General features: G+C 40.2%; 2 long non-coding RNA genes and 1 pseudogene across 3 annotated transcripts in view; all 3 read left to right on the top strand.

The window, feature by feature from the left end:
- Positions 1–18,596, top strand: part of LOC148886015 (serine/threonine-protein kinase BRSK2-like) — a 134,606-nt pseudogene that overhangs the window by 95,996 nt on the left and 20,014 nt on the right. Inside the window, exons 9-12 of the transcript XR_016118121.1 lie at positions 4,661–4,695; positions 4,920–5,310; positions 8,377–8,425; positions 8,750–8,873. The product of XR_016118121.1 is annotated as a serine/threonine-protein kinase BRSK2-like (transcript). The remainder of the gene's footprint in view (positions 1–4,660; positions 4,696–4,919; positions 5,311–8,376; positions 8,426–8,749; positions 8,874–18,596) is intronic.
- Positions 9,345–11,507, top strand: LOC148886017 (uncharacterized). The gene is made up of 2 exons (XR_016118061.1): positions 9,345–10,207; positions 10,719–11,507. It is a non-coding gene; the product is annotated as an uncharacterized LOC148886017 (long non-coding RNA).
- LOC148886016 (uncharacterized) lies at positions 12,797–14,976 on the top strand. The gene is made up of 2 exons (XR_016118145.1): positions 12,797–13,676; positions 14,188–14,976. It is a non-coding gene; the product is annotated as an uncharacterized LOC148886016 (long non-coding RNA).

Genomic DNA, 18,596 nt, shown 5'->3' with positions numbered 1-18,596 from the left:
AGCAGGAACAAAATGTTAACATTTCTACACTGCTGTCATAACATTTCTACACGGCTGTCATCCAATCCATCCTGTGTTCTTCCATCACCGTTTGGTTCGGGGCCGCCACAAAAATGGACAAAATCCGACTTCAACGGAGAGTTAGGAAGGCGGAAAAAATCATTGGCACCGCCCTACCAACTCTCGAGGACTTGCACACTGCAAGAATCCAAACTAGGGCGCGGAAAATCCTACTGGACCCTCCGCACCCTGCCCACCACCTTTTCCAGCTACTCCCCTCAGGCAGGCGCTACCGATCCATGCGCACCAAATCCAGCAGACATTTAAACAGCTCCATCCCCCAAGCCATTAACTCTTTGAACTCTTTCAACAGTAGCCAAAATGGAACTGTATAGTGCCACTTAGCAGTTTTTTTGACGATACTAGTGCAGCGTGTTCTACCGGAAACAAATTCCTTGTGTGTCCTACATACTTGGCAATAAAGATGATTCTGATTCTGATTCTGATTCTGATCATCATCATCATCATCATAATCATAATCATAATCATAATCATAATCATAATCATGATCATTATAATAATACACTGACATAACAGCAAAGAATGGTAAACACTAAGGCTGAATGGGGTACTCGTTTTACATAAGTATCTGTAACGGAAAATGTATTTTATGCAACGCACATGCATGCAATTACTTCATCTCGTAAGAAAATAGAATCTTTTCAAAATTTTCACAAGTGGGTTTTGAGGAGGGAAGCACAGGAAAATGCAAGATAATCGAGGAAAATAAGTCACATACGGACTGGATGTGTAAAATAACAAACAAAAAAACAGAACTTTGTTATTTCTGTGTGTCCATCTAATTGTGGGAAATGCATTGACAAAAAAATCCATTCACAGCACATCAATTACGGTACCTAAGCATGCATGAGTCTGCAATGTTGAGGGAAGTCGGAGTACCGAAATTTAAACTCTGAAACTCTGAACTGCGAAATTCTTCATCCAATTAATTAAAAACATGCGTTAGCAGCCAAGTTGCTAGTGTCTTACCGGTCCCAAGCATGAAGGGTTCATTGTCCATCTAATTGTGGGAAATGCATTGACAAAAAAATCCATTCACAGCACATCAATTACGGTACCTAAGCATGCATGAGTCTGCAATGTTGAGGGAAGTCGGAGTACCGACACAAGAAAGGTAGAGCTGAGATTTAAACTCTGAAACTCTGAACTGCGAGGCAATCGCATACCCTGTGTCAGGAAAGGCATCCGATGTAAAAGCTTGGCCAAAACAAACATGCGAATCAAACCTCTGAAGATGATCTTATGAATTGAATAATTAATGCCAGGTGACTTTCATTGTTTTGTGCACATGTGTAGGTCGCGGTCAATCAGTGGAGTATCCCCTGGTCTTTCTATCAGTCCACTCAGCAGTCCAAGGGTAAGCGTCTCTACTTGTTACCAATTGATCTCCATCATTGCAGCCACACTGACTTGCTACGTAGCCATGCCACCTTGTGCACATACATGCTGATACTTTATTGTACAGGTAATACAGGAACATTAGAACAATGTAAAAAATATTCATCCATTTCAGTAGTTCAACTTAAAAGGTGAAATGAATACATTATTTAGGCTCATAACAGCCATTGCAAGACATTTCAAGATTTTATTTGTGAGAATTTTGATTTATTATGGCTTACAGCTTATGAGAACTGCAAAAATCAGAGATTCAAAAATTTACAAATGAAAACTCGTGGTCATTGAACCAGGCTTTTGGACTTTTAGCCGAGTGAGCATGCAGACGAATCCTGGATATGTACTTCAAGTGTCGTATTCCTCCGGTTAAGCTACTCCTGAACAAAAAATACCGCCAGAAACGTCTTACCTGGGCCAAAGAAAAAAAAGAACTGTTCTGTGGCTCAATGGTCCAAAGTGCTCTTTTCTAATGAAAGCAAATTCAGCATCTCCTTTGGAAATAAAGGTCCCGGAGTCTGGCGGAAGAAAGGAGAGGCCAACAACCCAAAATGCTTGAAGTCCAATGTGAAGTTTCCACAATCTGTTATGGTTTGAGCTGCCATGGTGTTGGTCCACTATTCTTTATAAAGTCCAGAATCAATGAAGCCAGGTATCAAAATATTTTAGAGCACTTCATGCTTCCTTCGGCAGATCAGCTCTTTGGAGATGCTGATTTAATTTTCCAACAGGTCTCCGCACCCGCTCACTTGGCCAAAAGTACCAAAGGGTCAGACCATGGGATTCCTGTGCTTGATTGGCCAACAAACTCACCTGACCTCAATCCTCAATCCTCAATCCCATTGAAAATTGTGGTCCATCGTCAAGAGGAAGATGAGAAACATGAGACCGATCAATGCAAAAGAGCTGAAGGCCGCTATTGAAACATGCTGCTTTTCCATAACACCTAAAGAGTGCCACATGCTGATATCAAACATGCCACGCAACATTGAAGCAGTAATTCAGGCAAATGGGCACCCAACCACGTACTAAGTACTTAAAATAATTATACATTTATGATGGCTGACATTTCAATGATTTAAACTCATTTTTCTGTTAATTTCATGTGATGTTGAATTTTTTTAGACTGATTTTACGGTTTTCATAAGCTGTAAACCATAATAATAACAATTCAAACAAATAAAAGCTTGAAATATCTTGCAATGCATGTTATAAGTCTAAATAATATATTTATTTCACTTTTTAAGTTGAATTACTGAATGACTTAAATTACCTTAAATTACTTAAAATAACATGATTAATTTTCTGAGTATTACATGTACGTAGGTCACTCATCATCAGCTCAATCAAGTTTGATTTGCTTTCGCGGGCCGAATAAAATGACGTGGAAGGCCAGATTTGACCCCTCGGCATTGACTTTGACACCGATGCACTTGACTGAAGTCTGTACTAAAAATACAATACAATACAGCTTTATTTAGATAGTGCCTTCACACCAGCTGCGGCTGTAATTAAGCGCTTAACAGATTATTTTTTAAACACCATGTCCAAGAAATGTGAATATTGATCCTTATATACAATCCAAAATGCTTCTCGGTGCACCTTACATTGTGGGAAATATGGTATTTAAGGCTTGCTGTTTTCTTTCATTTTCACATGCACAGACATATACTTGGTATGTGAAAAACCATTTGTGGTAAAGTGGCTGGCAAACATCTTTTATAATGTTGCCACAAGAACAAACTGAATGGTTATATCAGACTGTAGCAAATAAGTGATTGACCGTCATGTGATGAGCACATTGGCATTGATAAATGATGAGTGTGGGTCAGGGGGAAAGGGGTGCCAATAGAAATGAGACCTTTTCGAAGCTATGCTTTGTTAAAATTACAGTGATACCTCGGTTTACAAACCCCTTTGCTTACGAACTGTTCGGTTTACAAACGTTAAATTCATGAAAATTTTACCTTGGCATATAAACTATTTTACGGGATACACACAGAGCTGCCAAAATGAGTGATGTGTCGTTCGCGAATGAGCCCGTTCTCCTAAAAGAAAATGGCAGCCGGCTTGTTTTGGTCTTCTATTCCCCGCCCCCAGTCGTCGGTTAAAGCCGAATAATTGGTCAAGAACGTAGCAGTGAGGGGAGGTGGTTTAAAAATCAAAGAGTCAGGCAGACTACAGAGAGAGAGTGACAAAATGGATTGAAAACAGTGAAATTTGGACTTGTTTCAACTTTGATTGGTCAAAGGCAGAGTGTAGACTTCAAGGTTAAAATTCCCATCAATCAGGCTCCACAAATCAATTTTCAGTTCAATTTGAAATGAAAAGACAAGCAAGGGAACCAGCTATTAATGATGTTTCTAGTGTGTCTGCTTGCATATGTTGCTGTTGCTATATCACAACTTCCAAGATGTACCACCCAGAGCTCATTGAGACACTATGCAATCATGCATCAACGACCATCACAAAGGTAAATAAACCGACTTTATTTTACATTACAGTTTATTTATTTAATTATAATACCATATCACATTTATTATACATACAATAGGCTATATTTTGTGTAGTTTTAAGGCTTAGAAAATTATGGGGACCAGTGAACGGATTATTCTCATTTTAATAGTTTCCTATGGTAAATTAATTTTTGGAATACACACTTTTCGCCTTACACACTCTGTCTGGGAACCAATTAAGTTCGTAAGCCAAGGTATTACTGTATTCAGAGGGATTAGAGTCTTGGGAATTGTATTTTTTTTAAATGATGGTAAGATAATAAAAAAATCTGTTTTTCGTTCTTTTTTTTTTTTTGTTAACCTAATTTGAGTTAATTTTGACCTAGCAGGTCAAAGGGTCATATAAATCCATAAAATCGGTCAAGTGAGTGGAAACTCAGGTCTGCTGTTATGATTTCGGTGAATCTCCGCTCTTAATGCATCATGAATGCTGCACTGCTGCCTAATGATTGGCTGATAAACACTTTGCTAATCGCATGTTCTGGTTTTTTTTATTTCTTGCACTCTCGCCACTTCCTGCCTGCTCCACTTCTCAAAACACGCTTTGTTTTGCCATTCCCTGCTGTGTTTTATTCATGTTTATGAACTATTGGGCGATGGTGATGCCGCACTTACTCTTGGCTGACTCTGTTGTCATGTTCACGGATGCATGACAAATCACAGCCCAACAGGCGTTTTTTCATCCCACCCCAGTCCCCAGACCTGTGTCAGTCCCCCAATTGCAGCCCCACCCATTCACTTGAGGTCCGCCTTAATGGAGTAGGCGCTCGCACACCCAACTCCTTCCAGCCCAAGAGAGGGTCTCCCCAAATGCACCCTCAAACTCAGACCCTCCCTGCCAAACCCAAATTGTCTGCAAAACCTCTGCTGACAACCAGATCCAACCCACCGTCCAACACAGCTCAGACTTCCTGTACTCTCAAGTCTAAGCCCTCGACACCCAGCCAGCCTTTAGCATCCTGCACCCCCAACAGCCCCAATGTGAGGTGCCAACCCCCACTTAGCATCCCCCTAAAGCTCTCCATTCCCCTTTCTCCTATGCCACCTATGTCACCCCTGCGGCACCATCACCTGCACCCTGATCACAATGGCAAATCTTTCCCCAACTCGCAGGTTACCCCCCATCCTTCCCCCAAAGAAAGCCCTCTCTCCACTCCCAAAGGCACCCCGGTGCACACGCCCAAGGATAGCCCAACCGGCACACCTAGGCCAACACCTCCACCCAGCCCCTCGATCGGGGGAATGCCCTGGAGGACGCGCCTCAACTCAATTAAAAACAGCTTCCTGGGCTCCCCTCGTTTCCATCGCAGGAAAATGCAAGGTAAAGGTCGGGCAGGGTTGAGATCGGGTCATTATATATGTACGGTATGCAAGACAGCAATATCAATTTACTGATCTAATAGTAACTGTAACCCAAACATGAAAGTGACATGACTTAATAAGATATACAATGGATGATGTGGTCATAAAAAGTACAATTTTATTTGTATGCATACAAAATCTATGGGTAAAAACTGAGATGTGCTTGTCTGAGATGATTCATTACCAATGCTTATCGCATCGCTTTTAACTGACGCCAATTCGTTGTCACAATGTGTTGTTCACACACAGTTGTACATGACAAAATAACACCTATGGTTAGTGATAATGCAACAAAATACTTTTTCAATGCACATGATGATGTTCTTTCAACAACACAAACACTCAAAGGGGAGTAAAAGAAGCTATTTTTGTAAAACAGCAAAATCCTTCACTAAATTTCTCCACTGTGAGACTACTAAAGGCATATCCAATCCAATCCAATCCAATCCAATCCAATCCAATCCAATCCAATCCAATCCAATAAATCGGCATGGTGGGGGTTCAATTTGGATCGTTCGTACAACAGACTTCTTAGGCAAAAAAAATCCAATGTAAAAAACGTGCCCTGGTTCAAAAAAGGTTGAAAAACACAGGTTTATTCAATACATTGTAAAAATGAAGATTGCATTGGTGAGACATTGGGGAGACTAAACAAATTCTTAAAAAAATAGTTTGTCAACATCGCAGGGATAATACTAGTGGGCCTCAATCTGCAATACATATGCACCTGAAAGCTAGCAACCACTCATTAGGTTAAAATCTTAGCGAAACATAATAGATGGTTTGAAAGGGGAGTAAAAAAAAACAGCAAAACCCTTCACTAAATCGCCATGGTGGTGTGAGATTAAATTTGGATCGTGCTTACAACAGGCTTAGTTCATAGGCTTAGTTATGCTGATGAGGTGATACCAGTGCAAATGGGGCATTCAGGTCAGTCGTAGACCTCATACTCAGGCAGGACCATAGAAGTAATCAGTCAGGACAATAGAAATAATCAGTGTAGCCGCAGGGAGTAGTCCTCTGCTACCAGTATAAGACTTTAGTTCGCTGACGCGGCCTCTTGGATAAAAAGTGAAACGTCCGACACCTTCAAACAACTACAGATGACGGCTGAAGAAACCTTTTCATCGAAACACTCATTTTGTATTATTTTGAGAAAATAATTTCATTGACCCAGATCTTCAAAACAGACAGCTCATAATATTTTTGGGTGTTAAATCAATTAGTTCATTAGCGCATCAGCCTCACAATTCAGAAGTTGCGAATTTGAATTCTCGAGTGGACTTCCCATATTCTCACAGATATTTTGTGGGTTTTCCCCTCACATTCCAAAAACATGGATGTTGAGTTCGCTGAAGACTCGAAATTGTCCTTTGGTGTGAATTGTTCTCGGTCTATTCTTGGTGTTCCCTGTAATTAATAGGTGACCAGATCAGGGTGTTGCCTTGTCTATAGCTACAAGTCAGCCGGAATACACTTCAGCATGCTGTACATGCAGCCCCAATTGGGAAAACTGAATGTAGAAGGACAACCGACACCATTTTTTGTTTCCTAACTGATATCTGAAAAATGTTTTATAGCATCTAAAATACCCGAAACATGCAGGATGATATTTTTCTCAAACGCAAAACACCAATAAAAATGACTTAAAGTTGCCCAAAACTGCCACTAATGGCTCAAAACTGGAGAGATTCAGAAAGTCCCGCTCCCAGTTAGTGTCGATCATCAGGATACCCCTTCACAAACTGCCTTGCTCCCAAATCAAAACAATGGCCTCAGAGAGTTCAGATTCAGAAAAAAAGATCATTTCTTGTTACTCATCCAGTTATGAATATGATTCAAATAGTTCTGAAGAGTAAAGCATAAGTGTTTGCGATTGATTAAAGAAGTCCTTCCATATCAATTCAAACCGTGTAAGCAAAGCGACAAAACTGGTGAAGGACACGACATATGAAGCATATATGAATCTCCGTGAATAAGCAATATTGCATCAATGTGGGTGATATGTGACATAGAAGGACATGAATAACAAATAATATGCTACAAGATGTAAACATCAATGCAGATTGTTTAATGGTTGTCCATGCAAAATGGTGTTTAAACTTTCAAGATGAAGAGTTACAAACTTATGTATGAATGACAGCTGTTCACTCCGGTTAGCTCCTCGTGGCAGCAGCTGAATTTTTGTCTGATTGGTTTGCTCCACTATTATGACGATTGCTCTCTTTCACCACTGGAAGCAACTTTCTACCCATTGTCAGGCTGAGAGGGTGACGGCAGTTATCCAAGCGGGGATTCACACACTCCGGGCAGCTCCTCGGCTGGCGCCATACCCTGCCCATGCCCTGTTCCGTTGGAAATGGCTGGTTTGTCCGCTGGGAATTTGTGTAAACTTACAACTTCTTTATGTGTGTTACCGCAATTGGCTGCCACACAACAATTCACCATCGCATTATTTATGTAGTTTTCCTTCTAATTTCATGATCAACACAGTGTTTTCAAAGTAAACAAAGTACCCAAAATGCACTTTGTATCGCTTTCTCGGTCAGGGGCGTACCAACTGCGATGTCACTTCCGGCATTGTCATCAATTCGAAAACAATACTTCATGAAAATTCAGCAGTTTTAAAACAGAAAATATAGCTACATGCGGAATGTGGAATCTGTGGATTCTTTGTAAAAGGCGGTCAGTAGAAGTCATTTGAAGTGATTTTACAAATTATGGACACAACTTGTCTGGGGTGTCGGTTGTCTTTTAAGTTAAAGTTAAAAAAAAAAATTAAAGTGATGCTATATTTAGTAATACTAATATTATCTCAAGGCATTTGGCTCTAAAAATATTTCATACTTTCATCACAATTTGGATAAAAGCTCTACAAACACAAATGCATATACACCTCCCCCACCATGTTCCAAATGCTGCACACACACACACACACACACACACACACACACACACACACACACACACACACACACACACAAAACCATTCAAATGTCTCCTGACCAACTTCTTGCATGTGCAATGCCCACACAGGAAGACTTGTCCAGTCTCACGCCGGACTCATCTCCAGAGTGAGTAACACACCAGTATACTTTCGGATTCTCCAGTATCACCAAACACTTGGAAATTTGTTTTTTTGTTTTTGTTTCTTTCTTTGTTCGTTTGTTTTTGGTTGTTTTTTTTGGGGGGAGGTTGGGGGATGAAGAATGAAAACCTTTGAAATATGATTTTTTTTTTATTGTATGAATGGGTATTTGTCTAAACTCAAGCAAATAATAAAACTTACAGAAGTTATGTCGTTTCAAAAAGTCGTGTTAACTGCAGAAGCATATTTTATTGATGAGACCTGCTTTCTAAGCTTCACTTTTGATCTCATATGTCTCATATCCCTGTAGACTTGCAAAAAAGGCATGGTTTGGTAACTTCATCAACATGGATAAGGAGGAGCAGATTTTCATTGTGATCAAAGATAAACCTCTCAGCTCCATAAAGGCAGACATCGTCCACGCTTTCCTCTCTGTAGGTCTCTTTTTCTCTCTTCTCAATAAATCCGCCTGAAAAGTACTGATGTTAGGGTGGCCCGGTACCCGAGTGGTTAGCACACCGGCTCCACAGTGCAGAGGTCCCGGTCCAGCCTCCCTGTGTGGAGTTTGCATGTTCTCCCCGCACCCGCGTGGGTTTTCTCCGGGTCCTCCGGTTTCCTCCCACACTCCAAAAACATGCATGGCAGGCAGATTGACCACTCCAAATTGTACGGAGCCCCTAAGGGGACATCGAAGAAAAAAAAAAAAAAACTTTGCGAGATCTCGCAAAACTTTGCGTTCCCTCGCAAAACTTTGCGTTCCCTCGCAATACTTTGCGTTCCCTCGCAATACTTTTGCGAGATCTCGCATTCTTTGCGAGATCTCGCATTCTTTGCGAGATCTTGCAAAGACTGCGAGATCTCGCAATCTTTTTTTAAAAAATACGCGTACATGTACTTCCGGTTCATCGTCAGTGTAACCGAAAACAACAAACATGGAGCCTTTTCACCCTTTCGTTCCTTTAATCCAGTTTTACTTTAAAATTGGCTTGAAATACAAAGATATAAAATCCGTTCTTGAGATTAAACACGGCTTACTAATAAGTGAAAGACATTTGAAGCGAGTGGTGAACAAAAGTGGACTATTTCGCCGAAAAAACGTTCGATGACTTGGGCGTCTTGGTTGACTTTATTCACAACCAGTTGCAGAATTCCGGACAACTACACGGTTACAGGTGGATGTACAGTAAGTGCAGAGAACATGGGCTTCTTGTCAGGAAAGAGGATGTTCGTCTGGTCCTGAAAGAGTTGGATCCGAGAGGAGTGTCTTTAAGGCAAGCAAGACGTCTGAGACGACGAAACTACTTCTCGAAAGGGCCGAATTTTATTTGGCATATGGATTCATGACAAACTGAAACCGTTTGGAATTTGCATCAATGGGGCTATTGATGGCTTTTCAAGGAAAATAATGTGGCTCAATGCCTACACAACAAGTAGTGACCCGAAGTTAATTGGAGGTTACTACATTGAAGTTGTGCACCGTTTGGGAGGTTGTCCTCGAATCGTTCGAGCTGATTTGGGGACTGAAAATGGTCATGTTAAAGGCTTCCAGCGTTTCCTGGTGCCCATACCGCCAGGCAGCACCCTTGACAGTTACTTGGATGGAGCCAGCACCGCCAATCAAAGAATTGAATATTGGTGGGGGTTTCTTCGCAGCCAATGCATGGAATTCTGGTTATCACTCTTCAAAGACCTCAGAGACAATGGCTTCTTTGATGGTGGATTTCTGGACAAAAGCATCCTGCAATTTTGTTGCATCGGACTTATTCAGGTGAGTTCATATATTCTGTAGCTCCATTTATGAAATATGTATTTTTGTATTTGAGAGGGTGTTGATGGGACACAAAAGAAGGTAAATAATCGGATAGTGGAAAGAAGATAGTGGTCTGTGTGTGTGGGGACATAGGGTGAAGGTGAAATGATCAAGGAAAAGATGAAGGAAAAGTGGGGATGGGCAGAGTAGTAAACATGAGTGACGAGTTTAAGGTAGAAAGGAGGGAGCAGGGAGAGAAAAGCAGTCTAATTCTATAATTTCTTGCTCATAAGAGCTGCTATGACTGTGCAACTCTTCCTAAATCTGTCTGTATATCACACCAAATCCAGCAGGCATTTAAACAACTTCTTCCCTCAAGCAATTAACTCTCTAAAAAGTAACCCCAATAGAACTGTATAGTGCCTCCATTTTTTGATGAGACTAGTGCAGCTACAGGAGACAATTTCCTTGTGTGTACTACATACTTGGCAAAAAAAGATGATTCTGATTCTGATATTATTCTCAACAGGATGAGTTGGATGATACTGCCCGTGTTTGGAACAGCCATCTCATCAGGCCCTCAAAGAACATAAATGTCCCCAGTGGTCGGCCCAACGTGATGTATTCTTTACCTGAACTTTATGGCACAAGGGACTTCCTCTCCACAGTTGACAATGAACAAGTTCAACTATGCAAAAGCCAGTGTGTCTTCCGTTTAACTATGCCTTGTGATCCGGATGTATTTGTATTGTGTGCTTCCTTAATGGCCCAGTCTGGTCTGATGCCACCAAAAGAGCCGTATCAGGCTGTGAACTTGTACTTGCACCTCAGAGAGGCCCTTACTGCAATTCTAAATTAGAAGCATGATGTTTTCAGGGGTCAGAGACATTAACCTTTGGTGAAAGCATTTTTGTTTCCGTATACCAGTCATACTGGAATTATATTACATTAAAATTTAAACATGAATTACTCAAAGCAATAACCATATATTTTTTGGTGTGTGTTTGGGTGAAACCATTTTATGGCTCCTCAACTGGTTCGAAGTAACATTTAATGAAGGCTGAATCCGACGACCATTGCCATTTCTTCAACCCTTTGTTCATCATTTCTTTTATCACTTCACTTTAAATGGATTATTGGGATACATTTGAGGACGAATAATATATAGCAATCACAATTTAAATCATTTTTTGTCTGCTGTTTTTGTTACTGTATAAGGAAAGCATATTTGATCAATATGAAATGTTCATTTGTCAAATCATTCTGGGTGTCAATAAATATACTGTCTTGGTTGCTGATTTTAACCACAAATACTTAACCAATGTGGATCTGAATAGTATTCCTGCACCCCAGTACACAATCACTTGCCTGTAAATGATAACATAATTGTCACTCTTCAATTTCGTCAGCAGGTGGTGTCTTGTGTTTTAAAAAAACATGAATTATTTGGAACAAATTTTATTAACATTGACAAATTGGTATGAACAGCAATCACAAACATATAAATGGAATACAATATCAAGTACAAAAAGAATTGCTTTTGTTTGAACAGTGCAAATATTTGCAACATTACATGACATATCAACTTCAAACCTTTAGGTCAAACTGAAAGTGGCACCATATCCGAAACCATTAGGAGAATAAGTGATATGGAAAATTGAATGAATGAATAATAACCATGAAATCAATTGTAGACACAAAAGGAAAATACAACTGTAGACTGCCCTACGCAAGGTTGACCATGACAGATGTTTTACATCTCAAAGTACAAATAATGAAATGCTCCTAAACTGATGTGTGTGCATGTGTGTGTAGACATAAGAGAGTCAATCAATCAATTGCGCACTTTCTCCCACCATGTTGGTGACAGATGAATGAGCTTCACTGCATTCATCCAAATGAGATGTTGGAGTATTTTCTTTTGTGCCAATGTAAAATCTTAACAGTTTCAATTTGTTTTTTTCATAGAGTCTGCCAATTGTTTCATCTAAAGCAATGTGGTTTCTTTTGAAATCACAGACCTCAAAAGTAACTGCAAAAAAGGCATGGTTTGGTAACTTCATCAACATGGATAAGGAGGAGCAGATTTTCATTGTGATCAAAGATAAACCTCTCAGCTCCATAAAGGCAGACATCGTCCACGCTTTCCTCTCTGTAGGTCTCTTTTTCTCTCTTCTCAATAAATCCGCCTGAAAAGTACTGATGTTAGGGTGGCCCGGTACCCGAGTGGTTAGCACACCGGCTCCACAGTGCAGAGGTCCCGGTCCAGCCTCCCTGTGTGGAGTTTGCATGTTCTCCCCGCACCCGCGTGGGTTTTCTCCGGGTCCTCCGGTTTCCTCCCACACTCCAAAAACATGCATGGCAGGCAGATTGACCACTCCAAATTGTACGGAGCCCCTAAGGGGACATCGAAGAAAAAAAAAAAAAAACTTTGCGAGATCTCGCAAAACTTTGCGTTCCCTCGCAAAACTTTGCGTTCCCTCGCAATACTTTGCGTTCCCTCGCAATACTTTTGCGAGATCTCGCATTCTTTGCGAGATCTCGCATTCTTTGCGAGATCTTGCAAAGACTGCGAGATCTCGCAATCTTTTTTTAAAAAATACGCGTACATGTACTTCCGGTTCATCGTCAGTGTAACCGAAAACAACAAACATGGAGCCTTTTCACCCTTTCGTTCCTTTAATCCAGTTTTACTTTAAAATTGGCTTGAAATACAAAGATATAAAATCCGTTCTTGAGATTAAACACGGCTTACTAATAAGTGAAAGACATTTGAAGCGAGTGGTGAACAAAAGTGGACTATTTCGCCGAAAAACGTTCGATGACTTGGGCGTCTTGGTTGACTTTATTCACAACCAGTTGCAGAATTCCGGACAACTACACGGTTACAGGTGGATGTACAGTAAGTGCAGAGAACATGGGCTTCTTGTCAGGAAAGAGGATGTTCGTCTGGTCCTGAAAGAGTTGGATCCGAGAGGAGTGTCTTTAAGGCAAGCAAGACGTCTGAGACGACGAAACTACTTCTCGAAAGGGCCGAATTTTATTTGGCATATGGATTCATGACAAACTGAAACCGTTTGGAATTTGCATCAATGGGGCTATTGATGGCTTTTCAAGGAAAATAATGTGGCTCAATGCCTACACAACAAGTAGTGACCCGAAGTTAATTGGAGGTTACTACATTGAAGTTGTGCACCGTTTGGGAGGTTGTCCTCGAATCGTTCGAGCTGATTTGGGGACTGAAAATGGTCATGTTAAAGGCTTCCAGCGTTTCCTGGTGCCCATACCGCCAGGCAGCACCCTTGACAGTTACTTGGATGGAGCCAGCACCGCCAATCAAAGAATTGAATATTGGTGGGGGTTTCTTCGCAGCCAATGCATGGAATTCTGGTTATCACTCTTCAAAGACCTCAGAGACAATGGCTTCTTTGATGGTGGATTTCTGGACAAAAGCATCCTGCAATTTTGTTGCATCGGACTTATTCAGGTGAGTTCATATATTCTGTAGCTCCATTTATGAAATATGTATTTTTGTATTTGAGAGGGTGTTGATGGGACACAAAAGAAGGTAAATAATCGGATAGTGGAAAGAAGATAGTGGTCTGTGTGTGTGGGGACATAGGGTGAAGGTGAAATGATCAAGGAAAAGATGAAGGAAAAGTGGGGATGGGCAGAGTAGTAAACATGAGTGACGAGTTTAAGGTAGAAAGGAGGGAGCAGGGAGAGAAAAGCAGTCTAATTCTATAATTTCTTGCTCATAAGAGCTGCTATGACTGTGCAACTCTTCCTAAATCTGTCTGTATATCACACCAAATCCAGCAGGCATTTAAACAACTTCTTCCCTCAAGCAATTAACTCTCTAAAAAGTAACCCCAATAGAACTGTATAGTGCCTCCATTTTTTGATGAGACTAGTGCAGCTACAGGAGACAATTTCCTTGTGTGTACTACATACTTGGCAAAAAAAGATGATTCTGATTCTGATATTATTCTCAACAGGATGAGTTGGATGATACTGCCCGTGTTTGGAACAGCCATCTCATCAGGCCCTCAAAGAACATAAATGTCCCCAGTGGTCGGCCCAACGTGATGTATTCTTTACCTGAACTTTATGGCACAAGGGACTTCCTCTCCACAGTTGACAATGAACAAGTTCAACTATGCAAAAGCCAGTGTGTCTTCCGTTTAACTATGCCTTGTGATCCGGATGTATTTGTATTGTGTGCTTCCTTAATGGCCCAGTCTGGTCTGATGCCACCAAAAGAGCCGTATCAGGCTGTGAACTTGTACTTGCACCTCAGAGAGGCCCTTACTGCAATTCTAAATTAGAAGCATGATGTTTTCAGGGGTCAGAGACATTAACCTTTGGTGAAAGCATTTTTGTTTCCGTATACCAGTCATACTGGAATTATATTACATTAAAATTTAAACATGAATTACTCAAAGCAATAACCATATATTTTTTGGTGTGTGTTTGGGTGAAACCATTTTATGGCTCCTCAACTGGTTCGAAGTAACATTTAATGAAGGCTGAATCCGACGACCATTGCCATTTCTTCAACCCTTTGTTCATCATTTCTTTTATCACTTCACTTTAAATGGATTATTGGGATACATTTGAGGACGAATAATATATAGCAATCACAATTTAAATCATTTTTTGTCTGCTGTTTTTGTTACTGTATAAGGAAAGCATATTTGATCAATATGAAATGTTCATTTGTCAAATCATTCTGGGTGTCAATAAATATACTGTCTTGGTTGCTGATTTTAACCACAAATACTTAACCAATGTGGATCTGAATAGTATTCCTGCACCCCAGTACACAATCACTTGCCTGTAAATGATAACATAATTGTCACTCTTCAATTTCGTCAGCAGGTGGTGTCTTGTGTTTTAAAAAAACATGAATTATTTGGAACAAATTTTATTAACATTGACAAATTGGTATGAACAGCAATCACAAACATATAAATGGAATACAATATCAAGTACAAAAAGAATTGCTTTTGTTTGAACAGTGCAAATATTTGCAACATTACATGACATATCAACTTCAAACCTTTAGGTCAAACTGAAAGTGGCACCATATCCGAAACCATTAGGAGAATAAGTGATATGGAAAATTGAATGAATGAATAATAACCATGAAATCAATTGTAGACACAAAAGGAAAATACAACTGTAGACTGCCCTACGCAAGGTTGACCATGACAGATGTTTTACATCTCAAAGTACAAATAATGAAATGCTCCTAAACTGATGTGTGTGCATGTGTGTGTAGACATAAGAGAGTCAATCAATCAATTGCGCACTTTCTCCCACCATGTTGGTGACAGATGAATGAGCTTCACTGCATTCATCCAAATGAGATGTTGGAGTATTTTCTTTTGTGCCAATGTAAAATCTTAACAGTTTCAATTTGTTTTTTTCATAGAGTCTGCCAATTGTTTCATCTAAAGCAATGTGGTTTCTTTTGAAATCACAGACCTCAAAAGTAAAGTCTTCAACAGGTCCTTTGGTTTAGCTTCCATCTGGGAAAAATAGCCCTTTTCCCAGCTCCAAAATTTGAGCGACAGTTGCTGTTTTTTTTCCAGGATGGCATACCTTGTTCCTCCACCTTTGCTTGTCCTCACTTGATGGTAATCGTTGCCATAAATCTTCCTTTGAGTCTTTTCTGCAGAAACATTGTTATGTCTTGCCATCCCATCAACATGGTTTTGGAGTACTCCCGAAGTCTCAGCCAGTACACCTTTTTTCCTTGATCTTATTTTGCCTCTTAATTTTTGGAGGAGCAGTTCATTATCACCACTGGACATTTTCTGATGACAAAAGCAAAGGACAGCTATTCGATCACCATAAGAAGTGATATATTTGCCCATTTGCTCTACGGTCATCATAGCAATTACTGCCATGTCAACCTGCAAAGATAAATTGTGAGAATAAATACTTGACATGTTTATTTAATTATCAATAACTTTTAATACATTTAACATATTCACATGAGTGATGGGACACTACAGTCATCAGTATTTGTATTCAGTATTACACGAGAATAGTATATTAGGTAGCGGCAGCCCAATTACTAACTGTAATATCGATTTTAAATTGTGTTAATAACCTCATTATTAAAATAGAATTAACAGTACAGGTAGAGTAGATAGAAATGTTAGCTTCACTTTCACTTTATTGACCTACTACCAATACTACTTCGAAAAAAAATGTCCATGTTTCTCTTGTTTTGCTTATTACATCAGACTTTGTAGCTGTATGCCCACCTTGTCGCTTTTCATACGTGCAATGTCCACGTGAGGGACGTTTCTTGACTGCAAGAAGTGTTCCAAGTCTTCCTCCATGATGCGCCGAGTTGTTACCTTCTCTCAATAAGCAGCGCGCGCGACCGTCTACCTGAGCCAAGCTGACCCGGAAGTACAGGAACGCACATTTTTTTAAAAAAGATTGCGAGATCTCGCAATCTTTGCGAGAGAATGCAAAGTATTGCGAGGGAACGCAAAGTATTGCGAGGGAACGCAAAGTTTTGCGAGGGAACGCAAAGTTTTGCGAGGGAACGCAAACTTTTGCGAGGGAACGCAAAGTTTTGCGAGGGAACGCAAAGTTTTGCGAGATCTCGCAAAGTTTTTTTTTTTTTTTTTCGATGTCCCCTTAGGGGCTCCGTAAAATTGTCCCTAGGTGCGAGTGTGAGAGTGACTGTTGTATGTCTTTGTGTGCCCTGCGATTGGCTGGCAACCAAATCAGGGTGTCCCCAGCCTAGTGCCCGAAGACAGCTGAGGTAGGCTCCAGCAACCCCCGCGACCCTAATGAGGAATAAGCGGTACGGAAAATGAGATGAGATGAGAAGTACTGATATTTACATCATATTGTTTGCTTAAGAAGATGACATGTTTGCTTTAAATCCACGAGGTAGCGGTGTAACAAAGTGGCAAAGCTGACTTGAAGATCTGTCAGAACCAATGCAGAAAATACAGTGAAACTCCTCTAAAACAAAATGATGTTTGCAGCAAGATATTTTTCACAATAGAAGATATTTTTCACGATAGTAAATTTTATCTCTGATGTAAACAAACACACACACTTGCACATGCCCACACGTGCGCGCTCACACGCACACACACATATGTTTTCAGGATTTACAAAATGTTCTGGTCAACAAATTAAGTTATTTGCTGGTCAGACACGTTTAGAGGCGAGATTTTATATCCATTAAAGATAACGTCTGTGTAAGCTCTGAGTCGCACAGGAGTGGTCCATCGATAAAAAATGTTTCTTCAGCCGTCATCTGTACTTTTTTGAAGGTATCGGACATTCCGCTTCTTATCCAAGGAACTTTGTCAGCAAACCAAAGTCTTATTGGTAGTTTCGGCCCTATATATATCCCTACTGTCCAGATGTGGTGGTGCCGGACTATGCTATGATAGGTCCCTGCTCTCAGGTTGGGGGGAGCAGAGGACTAATCCCTGCGGCTCCACTGATGGCTTCTACTGTCCTGACTAACGAATGGCCTGATTGCCCAATTCGCCCTGGTATCACCTCATCATGATGACTATGTTGCCTAAGCAGTCTATAGTACGAATGATCCGAATTTAACCTCACCCCACAATTACGGTTAAGGGAAGGATTTTGCTATTTTATGAAAATAGCTTATTTTACTCCTCTTTCAAACCATCTATTGTCTTTCGCTAAGATTTTAACCTCATTGTCGTCAAATGAGTGGTTGGTAGCTTTTAGGTGCATATGTACTGCCGATTGAGGCCCACCAGTATTATCCCAGCGATGTTGATAAAGTATTTTTATGAGAATTTGTTTAGTCTCCCCAATGTATAGCTCTTTACAATTTTCATTATTACAATGTATAGACTATACTACATTACTTTGTTTTTCATTTGGCAGCCTGTATTTTGGATGCACTATTTTTTGCCTTAAACTGTTTAGCAGTTTGAAATAAGTAGGAATTTTGTGTTGCCAAATGACTCTGTAGTTTTTCAGAAACTCCTGCAATGTAAGGTACTGCTACTCCTCTCTTTTTTGTATCTTCAGAATTGTTGTTTCATTTCTTATTTTTTCCTTTTGATATTTGTTAATAGACCACTGAGGGTAACCACAGTTTGTGAGTGCTCTCCTGATACTTTTTGACTCCTTTTCACGACCTTCAATGCTTCTTGGTATTAGTTTAGCTCCTAGTTTGTGTTGTAGAGTGAGGTTATAATCGAAAAGTAAGTATTGGTCAGTGTGCGTAGCCTTCCTAAAGACTACTGTTTTAGCGCTCTGTCCTCTTTTATAATTACTTTACAATCCAAAAAGGCTAGTTGGTTCTCTTTAATGTCCAGCAGGACATTAAAGAGAACTAACGTTTGAAGTTTGAGATACATCATTCAGTCGTGCGTTGGGT

Source organism: Hippocampus bargibanti, linkage group LG17, assembly GCF_051943395.1.
Source record: "Hippocampus bargibanti isolate YZ-2025 linkage group LG17, ASM5194339v1, whole genome shotgun sequence".
Lineage (NCBI taxonomy): Eukaryota > Metazoa > Chordata > Actinopteri > Syngnathiformes > Syngnathidae > Hippocampus > Hippocampus bargibanti.
Note: the sequence above shows the minus strand (reverse complement) of the source record. Positions and strands in the feature narration are given on the sequence as shown.